Source organism: Pelodiscus sinensis, chromosome 10 (genome assembly GCF_049634645.1).
Source record: "Pelodiscus sinensis isolate JC-2024 chromosome 10, ASM4963464v1, whole genome shotgun sequence".
Lineage (NCBI taxonomy): Eukaryota > Metazoa > Chordata > Testudines > Trionychidae > Pelodiscus > Pelodiscus sinensis.
The window spans coordinates 46132200-46144854 of NC_134720.1; the positions used below are offsets into that span (position 1 = coordinate 46132200).

At 43.4% G+C, this 12655-nt stretch overlaps 1 long non-coding RNA gene across 2 annotated transcripts in view; it reads left to right on the top strand.

Annotated features, from left to right (window-relative positions):
• LOC142830803 (uncharacterized) overlaps positions 1-6422 on the top strand; it is a 427426-nt gene extending 421004 nt beyond the window's left edge. For both annotated transcript variants that reach the window (XR_012906315.1, XR_012906316.1), the window contains one exon: positions 1201-6422. This is a non-coding gene — a long non-coding RNA (uncharacterized LOC142830803). The remainder of the gene's footprint in view (positions 1-1200) is intronic.
• The last annotated feature ends 6233 nt before the right edge of the window (positions 6423-12655 follow it).

A 12655-nucleotide genomic window follows, 5' to 3' on the forward strand; every position in this document is an offset into this window, starting at 1 on the left:
CCAAACCAAACCTAGTATTTCCTCTGCATCTGGATTTCAAATATGTAAATAAGGCTGACTGATTAATAGCCAAATAGGCACTGTCTATCAAGGCTGGATATTTTCTTGATACCACAGAAACAGCAGGTTGTTTATTTAAGGAAGTAACTTCTTTAATATGGACAGCCGTTTTAGGTTCAAAATAATCTAAAGAGATGTAATTTTTTACTTAAGGAAGGAAATTAAATAACATGCAAAATAGCTTGGCTGTGTCCATTGTCGTTCTGTAAAACAAATAGCCGCACCACAAATTTGGTTATATATGAATTCTAACGATGCTTCGCTCGTACCTATACACAAGAAGAAATGTTTTTAAGATTGTAAGAAATGCAGAATATTCTTGGGGCTTTTGCAGTGCAGAGGTAACAGAGTATATACTCCCGAGCTTCTTAGCATGTCGATTTTTGTTGTGGGTTCCTACTGAGATTGTCCTGTTTCATTACTGTTTTAAGGATCCCATTCTGCACCCTTTACTCACTTGAGCAATCCTTATTCATCTTAGTAAGTGGGTTTACATGGATTAGGAAAGTACAGTTCCTAAGCCGAACACTGTTCTTTAACTTTCACATGTGACCTTAAAACCGCTGTGAGGAAAGCAAATTGCGTAATTCTTTGGTCCTGTTCCTAGAAAAAAATAAGTAAATGCAACCCAGCAGGAATCCCTTTCCCCCCCCAAAAATATCCTTGTTATGTCTAGTAAATAAGAGCTAGATTCTGATATCCCTGCTCACATTCAGCTAGTACCTTAACCCTTGAGTGGCCCCACTGAAGCCACATTGGAGATGCCAAAAGAGTGAGACATTAAACACAAGTAAGAGTGGCAGAATCTGACCCAAAGGCTCCGGTCTGAGGCTGGTTCTCACAGCAGACCGTGCTTTCCTCTGCCAATGTTCCCCTTGGTTACTGTGACTCGGATTCCGCTGCCTTTACTCACGCTGGATCTGCAAATAGTCCCATTGAAATCAGTGGAATGTTTGTGTAGTAAGATATGGCATCATGTTCAAGAATCTGGCCCAGTGAAGCTTTATGTGGAGCAGGGTGAATAAAGGTGGTATATTGGGGCTCCAAATAGTTTAGGGCCTGATCCTGCACCTGTTGAAGGCAGCAGTAATGTTCTCATAGTTCTCCAAGAGAATACTAACCACACATTTTTTTAAACAGGGCTACTGCAAAAACAAGTTATTGACATGAGAAGGCTGGCTTACTTCAGAGGGACTCCTCATGGGAATAAGACTGGCAGACTCTGGATCCTTTTCTTCAATGAAGACTAGTGCCTTTGCTTGGTTTACATAAAACAGATTTAAAAATGAGAACTATGAGACATTTTCCCTGTCCCACCTGGTCAGCACACCAGCTGCTACTAAGACATTCTGCATGGTGGAGAATGTAAGTATTTCCCTGGCGCACAGATCAAAATTCTCTCAACTCCTGCCCCAGTCTTGCCACAAAGAATAGGCAAAAAAAAAAAAAAAAAAAATCGGCACAGGAAATAAATCGGTCTCAGAGGGGTAGCCATGTTAGTCTGTAACTTTAAAAACAATGAGTAGTTCTGTGGGACCTTAGAAACTGATAAAAATATATAAATTCATGAGCTTTTATGGGTAAAGCCTACTTCCTCAGATGAATTGGAGTGGAAATAACAGAAACCAAGGACTACTTGTTTTTTAAGAAAATAAGTGAATCCTAACATCTTTGGTTCTCTGCACTTTTACTTGCATTTTAGGATAACCTGGAAATTTTGAAGCTTCAGGGGGTAGCTGAGTTAGTCTGTACAGGATAAACTTAAAACACAACAAATATTCTGGTAGCACTTTATAGACTAACAAAACATTTTGTTAAAACAAAATAGTTTTGGGGTCTGATTATTGTCGTCTGCTCACTTCATGCAGTCGCTTGCACCTGAGCAAAGTGGATATAAAATGCACAGATGCAAATGACAACATAGGAAGTGAAGAAAAAGCCCTTGATCTTTTCTTATAGATTCAGCCATCATGTATACAAATAGATTGTCTCCAACCAAACATTACGAGCCACAAAGGTGAGAATTTTAACCTCCTTCATGCCATGTACTTCAGTGCAATGTGAATGTTGAAGCAAAATGCATCCATTGCAATAGTTTAGTAAGCAGGGACTATTCCTTGACACTTTATTTAATTAAAAAAGCAAAAGAATTACTTGCACAAACTGGCTAAATGAAAAGTTAAGGAGGAACAGCCAACCCTCCCTTCCCCCCGGGAGACAAGGGAGGTGAGGAGATAACTTTCATTGGACCAACTTCTGTTGGTGAAAGAGACAAGCTTTTTCGTCTGCAGGAGAGCTCTGTGCAGAACAAAAGCTGGTCTCTTTCAGCAAGAGAAGTGGGTCTAGTGAATGATCACTGAAGAACCTGGGACTAACACTGCTATAGCCCCTCTGCAAAATCACCAAGCACAGGACTGACATTTCATCGTAGCCTTTAGTGTGGGCTGGTAAAGAGCTGTGCCCCCCTGGGAGAACCACTAGAGGCAGCATGCAGCCCACAGGTCTGCAGCTGCGCTCAGGGAAGCCTCATGGAAGGGGTGCCACAGTCCCTTGTCCTCTGTACTTCCCGGATGCCTTTGGAGCATGCTGGGCTGTTGACAGAATTGCTGAGTCCCTGAACAAGATTCCTGGGCACTCAAGCAGAAGGCGCAGGGCTGGGGGCTGGCCTCCCCTAGCCAGCTCTTCAGTGCTGCCCAGGCGGTAATTTAAAGTGCCCAGGGCTATGGCCCCTGCTGTGGTAGCAGCAGCAGTGGCTTGGCACCCTGGGCCCTTTTAAACCCGGAGGCAGCTGCTCCTTTTGCCCCCTCCTGTTGGCAGCCCTGGGGTCATGGCTGGCCAGCTCTGCTGACTAGCATGTATAGCGTGTGCAGAGCCGTGGTCCCCACCTGCTCCCTGCCCTTCCCCGCCTCATTTTGAAGAGAAGTAACCAGTAGTGTCCCCCAGAGATCCATACTGGTGCTAGTCCTATTCAACATATTCATAAATGATCTGGAAAAATGGATCAACAGGGAAGTAGCAAAATTTGCAGATGATACAAAGCTACTGAAGACAGCAGACTGCGAAGAGCTACCAAAAGATCTCACAGAATTGGGTGACTGGGCAACAAAATGCTGATGAATTGCAAAGTAATGCACATTGGGAAACATAATCCCAACTATACATATAAAGTGAAGGAGTCCAAATTAGCTGTTACCACTCAAGGGAGAGATCTTGGAGTCACTGTGGATAGTTCTCTGAAAACATCCACTCAATGTGCAGTGGCAGTCAAAAAAGCAAGCTGAGTGTTGGGAATCATTAATAAAAGGATAAATAATACGACAGAAAATATCATATTGCCTCTATATAAATCCATGGTACAACAGCATCTTGGATACTGCATGCAGATGTTGTTGCCCCATCTCAAAAAGGATGCATAGGAATTGGAAAAGATTCAGAAAAGGGCTACAATAATGCTTAGGGATATTGAAAGGTTTCCATATGAGGAGAGACTAATAAGACTGGGACTTTTCATCTTGAAAAACAGATGACTGAGAGGGGATATGATACTAGTCTATAAAATCATGACTGGAGTGGAGAAAGTAAAAAAAAAAAAAAAAAGAAGTGTTAGTTACTCCTCATAACGTAAGAACTAGGGGGACACCAAATGAAATGAATAGGCAGCAAGTTTAAAACAAACAAAAATAAGTATTTTTTTCACGCAACGCACAGTGAACCTGTAGAACTCCTTGCCGGAGGATATTGTGAAGGCTAACATATAGCCTTCAAAAAAGAACTAGAGAAGTCCGTGGAGGATAGGTACAGTCATGGCTATTAGTAAGGATGGGCAGGGATTCACCCCCATGCTCTGGTTGATTCTAACCTTTGTCAGAAGCTGGGAACGGGTGGCAAAGGAGGATCACTTGTACCTGGCATTGGCCACTGTTGGAAGATAGTATACCTGGCTACCAGGACCATTGGTCTGACCCCATGTGGCTGTTCTTACAGGCTCTATCATGGATTGTATCAGGTGATGGCATCCACATTGGAGCTACAGTTCAGGCTGGCCCTTCTGCAGGTGCTCCAAAATGTGGGAGGTTCATTACTCCTCCCTACCTACTGAGCTACATTTAAGAACCTGCCATTATCTAGCCCAGCACCAGGAAACACAGAAGTTAAGGTTCCAAAGTGCAACGTTAACTTGGCCAACTTTCACATGTGAAAGTATTTTCTATTTCTGTTTGTGATTAGCTGTGGAGTTTAATCTTTTATTTATGCCCTCAAAAGTATGCCAGGGAGTAGTCAGTATATAATATGACCCAGCAGACACAGCCCTTGAAACATTAACTTCTGTTTTTCTTGATTATTTGTGATAAAGCTGTGTATCCTAATGATGCATTAATCTAGTTTATTGCTTATAAAATTATAAAGGATATATACTCTGCAGTTGGTTGGAAAGTTTCAGTCAAAGAGGATGTATCATATAATCTTAGCCCTCTTTTGAAATATACAAAGCTTCTGTATGCTGTTTTCCCATTATATTAAATCCCAATTAAAAGCAAATCTTTACAATCCCCATTAAAATGTAAGAGAAGTAAATTATGCTTTGGGCATACAAAATGGAAGTGTAAATTATTTTAGATATATAAAAGTTGTACTTGACTTGAGGTTAGAGGTAGTTTAATTACAGGCTTTAAAAAAAAGTGCTGTTAATTAAGAGAGCCAGTGTTTTTCCCCCTCCCTTTGATTTACCTCCAGATCAACTATATTCAATACCCCTTTTCTGGCATTCACAGCCACATATGTGGGTTGACAGGATCTTACAGGCATTTCCATCTTCCCAGCCTGATATTTTTTTCTCCGTTGTAGCACAAATGCCTCAGTGTGCCATTGTTTCAAATCTTTCTGTGCTTCTTCTCCCACCCTGAAGCATTTCCCAGGCCCATAGTTCTTCATTATAGTTTTTCAAAACAATCATAGAAATACTGATTGCCATAAGAATTGATGTGAGCCAATGATTAGATTAGAAAGTGGAGGGTCAAGAGGCATGTTCCTCATTCTGCCTTTGATTTCCTGTTTGATCTTGAGTTTGGCCTTAGGCAAGTTACTTAACTTGTCTGTGACTCAGTTTTCATATGTGTAAAATGGGAATAATAATGCTCGCCTTTTTATAAAGTGCTTTGAGATTGTTGAATAAAAGGTGCTATGTAAGAAAAGTCACTGTCATTGTTATTTTGTTAAAACTAAATCTGTCTCCCCTCTACCTTGTTTTAGTTCCTGAGACATATCGTTAGTCTTTTAGGATTAGGACACCACTTCCTCCATAGAGATATTGTCATCTGGATTTTTTGTTACCCTTGTATTCATATAATATAAGGCCGTGCTGATATTCTCCTCCCCCATCACACCAGCTTTATTAAAATAAAACTACAAAGAGATTGATGATGCATGTTCCCAAGAGCCCAATAACCTTTGTATATACCAAGCCCTGTGCTACTTTTATAATGATAGCTAGCAAGCCAATACACTTCCAACTGGTGTATTTATTTTCCTACTAATCAAATTGTTGGTTGGCAATTTCTCTTGCTGTTTAGTTGCTCTTGCACAGTCTTGTAGTTTCTAGTTATGTAACACATCTCATTTTGCGAATATGTGAATTTAACAGCTGTCATTGTCAACAGAGGTTGTGTGTGTGTGTGTGTGTGTGTATTTTCTGGCAAGCTGGCATTACTCATCAGTCTCATGGTAGTTTTGTTTGAAAAATGCTTGTGTTAGAAAAAGTGGATTTATCAGCTCAGCACTGTATGGTGCTAGCATGCAGCACAACAAAAGACAAGTACTCATTTCAGTAGTGCTTGCAGCATTTCATGGGGCCCCCAAATAGGCTGAACAAGGTTTCTCTGGCAGCTAAAACCAAATACACTGGGAAACTGTCAAAGTGGTAGTGTCACTGCCTAGAAAATCGATTCTAAATCCTTTCATAATTTGCTGCTGCTTTGCATTTTTAAAAAGATGGTTTTATTAAGAAAGTCAATGTCTAGAAAAAAGAGGCACACAACAATTTCAGTTACTCTTACAAGTGATTTTTCTTTTAATCTCTTGATGCTCAGATTAAATGATGAAGCTGTCTTTTGGAGAGTGGATTGTCATAAAAGAAAGAATAAAATACTAGCAGTTCTTTTAAATAGTATTATTTCAAGAGAATTATACTGCTTTTTCTTTGGGAGATCCTGTTTCCACCTTTATACATTTTAAACTGTTTGTTCATTATAAAATGATTTGTTATAGCTACAAGTAATTTCTTTTGCAACTGGTATTTTAGTTCATAAACATAATAAGAAAACTATGATCTCTTAACTGAAAGTCTCACTGGTGGGTCAGACTAAAGAAACTTTCTCTTATGTTTCAAATAAATTGGATTATTACAATTTAATTTTATATGTTTAAATATTTATTTTAATATTTTAATATTGTTTATTTTCTGCTTTGCTCTCTATTTGGACCCTGGAAATAGCCTAATGAATTTCAATTTCTTATCATGATTTTTAGTCAATTTAATTTTCAGGGTCTTCTAAATAAGCACAATGCTACAGAATATGCGATACAAACATTAAAGTGGAATATTTACTTAAAGAAAATGTTTTCCTTTGGATTTAAAAGAGAAATAACTGCAATTAATCTTACATTTTACAAAAGCTTCAGTTTTACAAAATGCAAGTTTTGGACTAACTTTCATCTTCCATTCTCCCTTAGAAAACCTTATATATAGAAGCACAATCAATTTACTACTCTATCTATGCTTCAGGTGTTCAGGTAAAAGTCAAAGTAGCAAAAACTTTTTAGGGGCTTAGGAATCAGTGCTAAAAAATATTCATATTTTAAAAAATGGCATCCTATTTAATCCCATCAAATTATAAACATTCATCTTAACTCTGATCCACATAAATGTGTGTGCAGACATGCACACAGTTTTGAATGCACAACTGATAAATGCATACACAGATGTCTTTCTAGATAATTACTTATTTTGTATACGTAATTGTCAATGTGCGATCCTACACACAAGTTACGGCTGCTTCTTTGTGGGTGTGCTGGGCATAGGCAGGTAAAGTCTAATTTTATCTTCTGGTACTTGCATGAAAGAAGCAACCATAATATAACTGATTGTAGTAAATAGCTGGACAGTCCAGTCTCAAAGGTACTCAGAGTCAGGAATATGAGATGCCTTCTGCCTGTTGATGGAGGGTCAGAGTGAGGGCAGCCGGCTTCAGCAGTGTTAGTGAGCATGCTCAGTACAATCCAAATAGCAAGGGAGGGAGGGACATGACCCTGCATCTTTCCCCCCTTCACTTGTTGTCTCCTCTGTTCCATAGGGTAGCATTCTTAAAGACTAGCTGGGATGATTTAGTTGGGGTTGGTCCTGCTTTGGGCAGGGGTCTGGACTTGATGACTTCCTGAGGTCTCTTCCAGCCATCGGATTCTATGATTCTATGTATCGAAGATGATATCCTAAGTGGTTAATGAGCAGATTGGAGGCCCTTGATCACCATTCATATTCTAGGGTGGGGTGGGCATAATTTTTAATGGGGGGGGTCACTCAAAGATTTTGGTAAGTGGTCAAGGGCCGCACTTCTGTGGAGGAGGTGTGGAGTCTGGGACAGTGGGTAGGGTCCAGCAGGGAGCTTGGGATAGAAGACTGTAAGAGGGGATATAGGGTACAAGAGGGAGTCTGAGCGAAGGAGGAGTTATGATCTGGAGTAGGAGCTTGGGGTGCAGGGTTCAGGAGGGGGTATTGGTGAAGGAGAGGATTCTGGCCTGGGAAAGGAGGTGTAGGAGGAGGCGCAAGGTCTGGGTAGGAGTTGTGACCTGGAGGAGGTGGGGAGGGGATACAGAGGGTTTGGGTGGTGACCTGGGGCAGGAGGAGCTGGTGACCAGAGTCAGGTAGTTGGGGGGGCATAAGGAGTGGTGCATGCGGTGGCTGGGAGGCATTTACCTAGGCAGCTCCCAGCCCACAGCACTGCAGGAACCTGAGACAAGCTCCATGCCTGTCTGCCAGACAGGCTGCTCCATGTGGCTGTGTGCATCAGCACTAAGAGGGAGGCAGGAGGCTTCGCTCTGCCCCTGCCTCCAGCAAAATTTCTCATCTCCTATTGACCTGAAACTGGCCAATGGGAGCTGAGGAATTTTGCTGGGGGCGGGGACAGTGCGCAAATTCTCCTGTCCCTACCCAGCTTGCAGAGCAATTAGAAGTCAGCTCTGTAAAACAGCATGAGTTGCTGTGTAGTGAGGGTGTCAGCGTGGTGGCTGCAGGCCAGATCTAGGGGATATTACCCTGACCAAGTTGCGTTGTGGGGAAATGCACACTGTTCTTTCCCTGTAACGATGTATTGCATCATTCCTCTTCCTTTGCCTAAAAGTGGTAGTTGGCTGAACACTAATGATGGGCTAGCGATGAGCACAGATCCAGCAATCAGACCCCCTGAGTTCTAATTCTACACTTGACCATCTCTTTGTCCCTGTTGCACCGACTGCCCCTGCCTCCTTCTGTGAAACAAGGACAATAACACTCACCTACTTCACTAGGGTGTTACGATGATTAGTTAATATTTGGAAAATCACCTTGCAATCATACTTTTAGTTCGGAAGCATGCTCACCCCCTGCTCCAGAGCTCTCAGAACAAGGCACATGAGATTAATATAATATCAACTACACAGAAAAATCAAAAGGCCACTTTGTAAGAATATAAAAACAGGAAGGGCTGAAAAAAGTAGGAGCAAAGACAGGGTAAAGCGGAGGGAATAGCTATAAACGTGAGTGTGGATAGGAGATACTGAATTCTGGGAGGAAGCAGCATGCCAAAGTTGTGATACTCGACTGACTTAATTAATGGTGGGAACTCAAAGCAGTGTCATATCAGCACAAATTTCCTTAAGCTTGGGCCTGATGGGTAACGCCTTGAATGCATCCAGGGCCTGATCCTTTAAGGGCTTTAAAAAGCAGCTTTCGGGGAGCATAATATGAACACAGTAGCTCAAGCCACGCTGTCTCGGAACAAGCCCCGACGAAGCCCCGCTAGAAGGGAATTACAACAACCGAGCGTTGGGATCCGAAGAACATGGGTCGCTATTGAAAGAGCATGTCTGAAAATGGACAGCACCATGGAAGTGCTCATTGTTCTGATTACATCCATGCTCTGGATTTGGGTTTAGGAATTAATTGACTTTTTTCTAACGGGGCAATCCAGTTGAGTTAAATTGGGACAGATCTATCCCATACAGCGGGAGCTTTGCCTTTGACATGTAGGGGTTCTCCTAGGGTGGAGGAGACTATCCTACACCCCTTCAAAGCTCTGCTGGACAAACCATCCAACTGCATTATGGGCCGCAAAGCCGGCTTGCTGGCTTGTCTTTCCATTCCATTGCGAGCTCTGGAAGGGGTGCTTAATCAGCTAGATTAGTGGTCTCCGACCTTTTTAAGTCTGAGACCACTTTTTGATTTTAAGTGCAATTCAAGATCTACCTCAGATCCAAATACCCTTCCCTGCCCCTTCTCCAAGGCCCTGTCCCTGCTCACTCCGTCCTCATTCTTCCTCCCTTTCTCCAGGCAGAGGGTTGGAGCACAGGCTCTGGTCTTGGGCTAAGGGAGTTGGAGTGTGAAAGGGGCTTTCAGCTGGGCCCAGGTCAGGGGTTGGGATACCGGAGGAGGTTAAGGGTACAGGCTCTGTAGAGGAGTTTGGTTCCAGGGGACTCAGGGCTAGGACTGCGGTTTGAGGTGCAGGAGGGGGTTCATGACTGGGCAGGGGTTTGGGATGCTGGCTCTAGCTGCACACTGCTTAACTCAGGTGGCTCTTGGGGGATGGTGCAGTGGGGCTAAGGCAAACTCACCCCTGCCCAGGCCCTGCACCACTCTCAAAAAACAGCCAGCAAGCTCCCTCCATCCCAACCCCTGTTGTGCCCCCCATCCATTCTGTGGAGATAGAATACAGGTGGGAGAGGGGGCACCCTAACATCAATGCCACCTCCTCTCCCTTCCCTGCCCTGTACAACAAGCAGGAGAGGAGGTTCATGGGCGAGGGGTAGCTCCAAAGCAAAGGGCAGGAGCTGCACAGCAGTAGGGAGGGGGCAGCTGAAGGGCTGGCACTTGAAAGCCTCTTGGCCAAGCCGGTCAGGATCAGTGTCAGAGGCTCCAAGACCTACCAGTAGATCCCGATCAACTGGTTGGTGACCACTACGCTAGATCATGTGGCTTTCAGGGGCACAGCCACTTCCTCTTCCAGTTTTGTCAGGCCTCCCCAATGTGAACGTCTCGACTCTAAAGAGGGCTTTTTCTCCCAGCTCTACTCTTACTCCACCCTGCTGTCCACCTGCAAGAAGCTTCAAGGAATCCTTTTAGCATCACCTCATTACTGCATGCCTTGCAGGGTCCCAGCGCCCAGACGCCAGCCCAAACCTTGCAAGCCCCAACCCATGTTCGTCAGCCGACTGCAGGAGTGTTATGGTGTTTTAAGGGCTCAGTCCAGCAAACGCTTACTGATGGGCATGGTGCATATGGCACAGGACTGAGGACTGGTAGTGTGTACCTCCCTGTTCAAGAGCTAGGTCAGCCACGTTGGGCTTTCAGCACAAGCAAAGGCAGCCCTAAGTTGCACCTTTGCTATAATGACCATTATGGGCCCCTGTAGGGGGCATAGAACTTCTGGTGTACAGATACCCCCTGATCACGCCCTCAATCCACCTGCATGCTGCCCAGCATTCCCACGGAGGCCACGCAGAGCTTGGCATGCCAGTCTGCACCAGGCACAGGCTCTCTCTACCGGCAGGGGGAGGAGGCTGTAGGTGATGCCTGCTCATTAGTCCTTTTGTGCCAGGCTAGCTGGTTCAAAGGGGCTACCATATCAATTCTGACTCCGCACCTGTGTCTGGCAGGAAATGTTTGCAGGATGAGGCCCCTCAATCTGACTCCGTGGGAGAATCTCTTCTGCCTTACACTTTGGCCGCCGCCGTCCAGCTTTCCACCAGCTCGCTCAGATTTGCAGAGTGGCAAATCATTTCAGTTTCCGCTTGGCCATGGTGTTCCCCGCTCAGTCGCTCTCTCTCAGTACTCCTGAGTTATGATAACGTGTAAGCAGCTTACAGAATTCTTATCGGAATCAGTTGAACACAATGCAACACTTAACTCTTAATGACAGCCACCTCTGGCTGTGAATGACATGTCATAAATTATGTTTGAACTGGATTTTTCAGCAGCCGATATCCACTGTGCCACCCAGCCAGCCCTATAAAGTTGCACTTGCGGCCTTAATCCCACTTGGATGAGTGCCCTGCTTTCTCCACTCTCCATCACTCGGGCACTGTAGTATTTTTGAACAAGTGAACAATCTTTGTTTCTTGTACCTTATTAGGCCACAGACCATAGCAGCTAGCGATGGCATCAGCAGGCCCTGCAGGCAGGATTCTCTGCAGACCCAGCCAACGTCCAACAAACCCCTTTTTATCCTCCTGTTTCTAGGAAGAATTATGATGGCGGAGCCCTGCTGGTGATCAGTCAAATCTGTGGTAGGCCTAGAGATAAGTCCTGTAAGCATGGTGTACTGTAAAACAGCGGCTCCCATTCATTAGTAGCTTGTGTGTAATAAACCACCAAAAAGGGGGGGTGGGGAGAGCAGCTGCAGTGTGCAGGAGCAAACAACACAACTCATTCTTAGGAGCCAAAACTTTCTAATTTGCTGCTGGGCAGCCCACTGCATTGAAATTCTTTCTGATAATACACTAGTGCCCTCCGTGTCTGGTTTCTTGATTTTTCCCCCCTCGTTTTGCTTTCTGGAGGTTCTGAGGTCCGGGACAGTTTCACTTTGAACCAAAAATGTACACACTAGCTGAAAGGGAAAAGAAAAGCAACCACTCAAAGACTGTAGATTCCAGCGTAAGAATGTGCTGGGTTCTGAAACAAGTTGTCCTGCTATGGACTGGCTGTTACACGTATCTAAATGGGCAGTGTGTAAACAAAGTGTCACATGGCTTCAAGAAGATAGAGAAATGTAATGGATCTATGCATTATTTAAACATAAGGGGTAAGAGAATAGCATACTCATGAGCATTCAAAAATGTGTTTATGGATGCAGAGCTGGCTAGAAGATTTAGAAAGTGTTATATTGGTTAACAAAATAGTTCCTAAATCAGGAAAAAAATGGCAAAATTATTTGGATTGTTTTTAATCATCTTTAATAAATACCTAACGACACCATTAGCTTCTCTTTTAAAAATGTATATACACACATTTAACATGGATCTAATTAGTGGAATGTAAAGCATTACACATATTAGAGAAACTATACTCATGGCTATTTTGGTATATTAGTAGCTGAATTTAGATTTGCCATGTTCACTCCCTTGATGAATTTGCTTTTGCTCATGTGACTGCAGACAATGAATTTCAGGCCTGGAACAAAAATGATTAGCACTTACTATTTGTAGTGTGGTACTCCAATCATGGTTCCACAAACCCTGTTATGCCAGCTGCTGTTGTTTCTTTACCAGTGAAAATGAAATTAATTTTGGGCAAAAACGTGTCCCAGTCAACTAGCCATCGAAAGACTGCTTGATCTTTCTAAGGAATCAC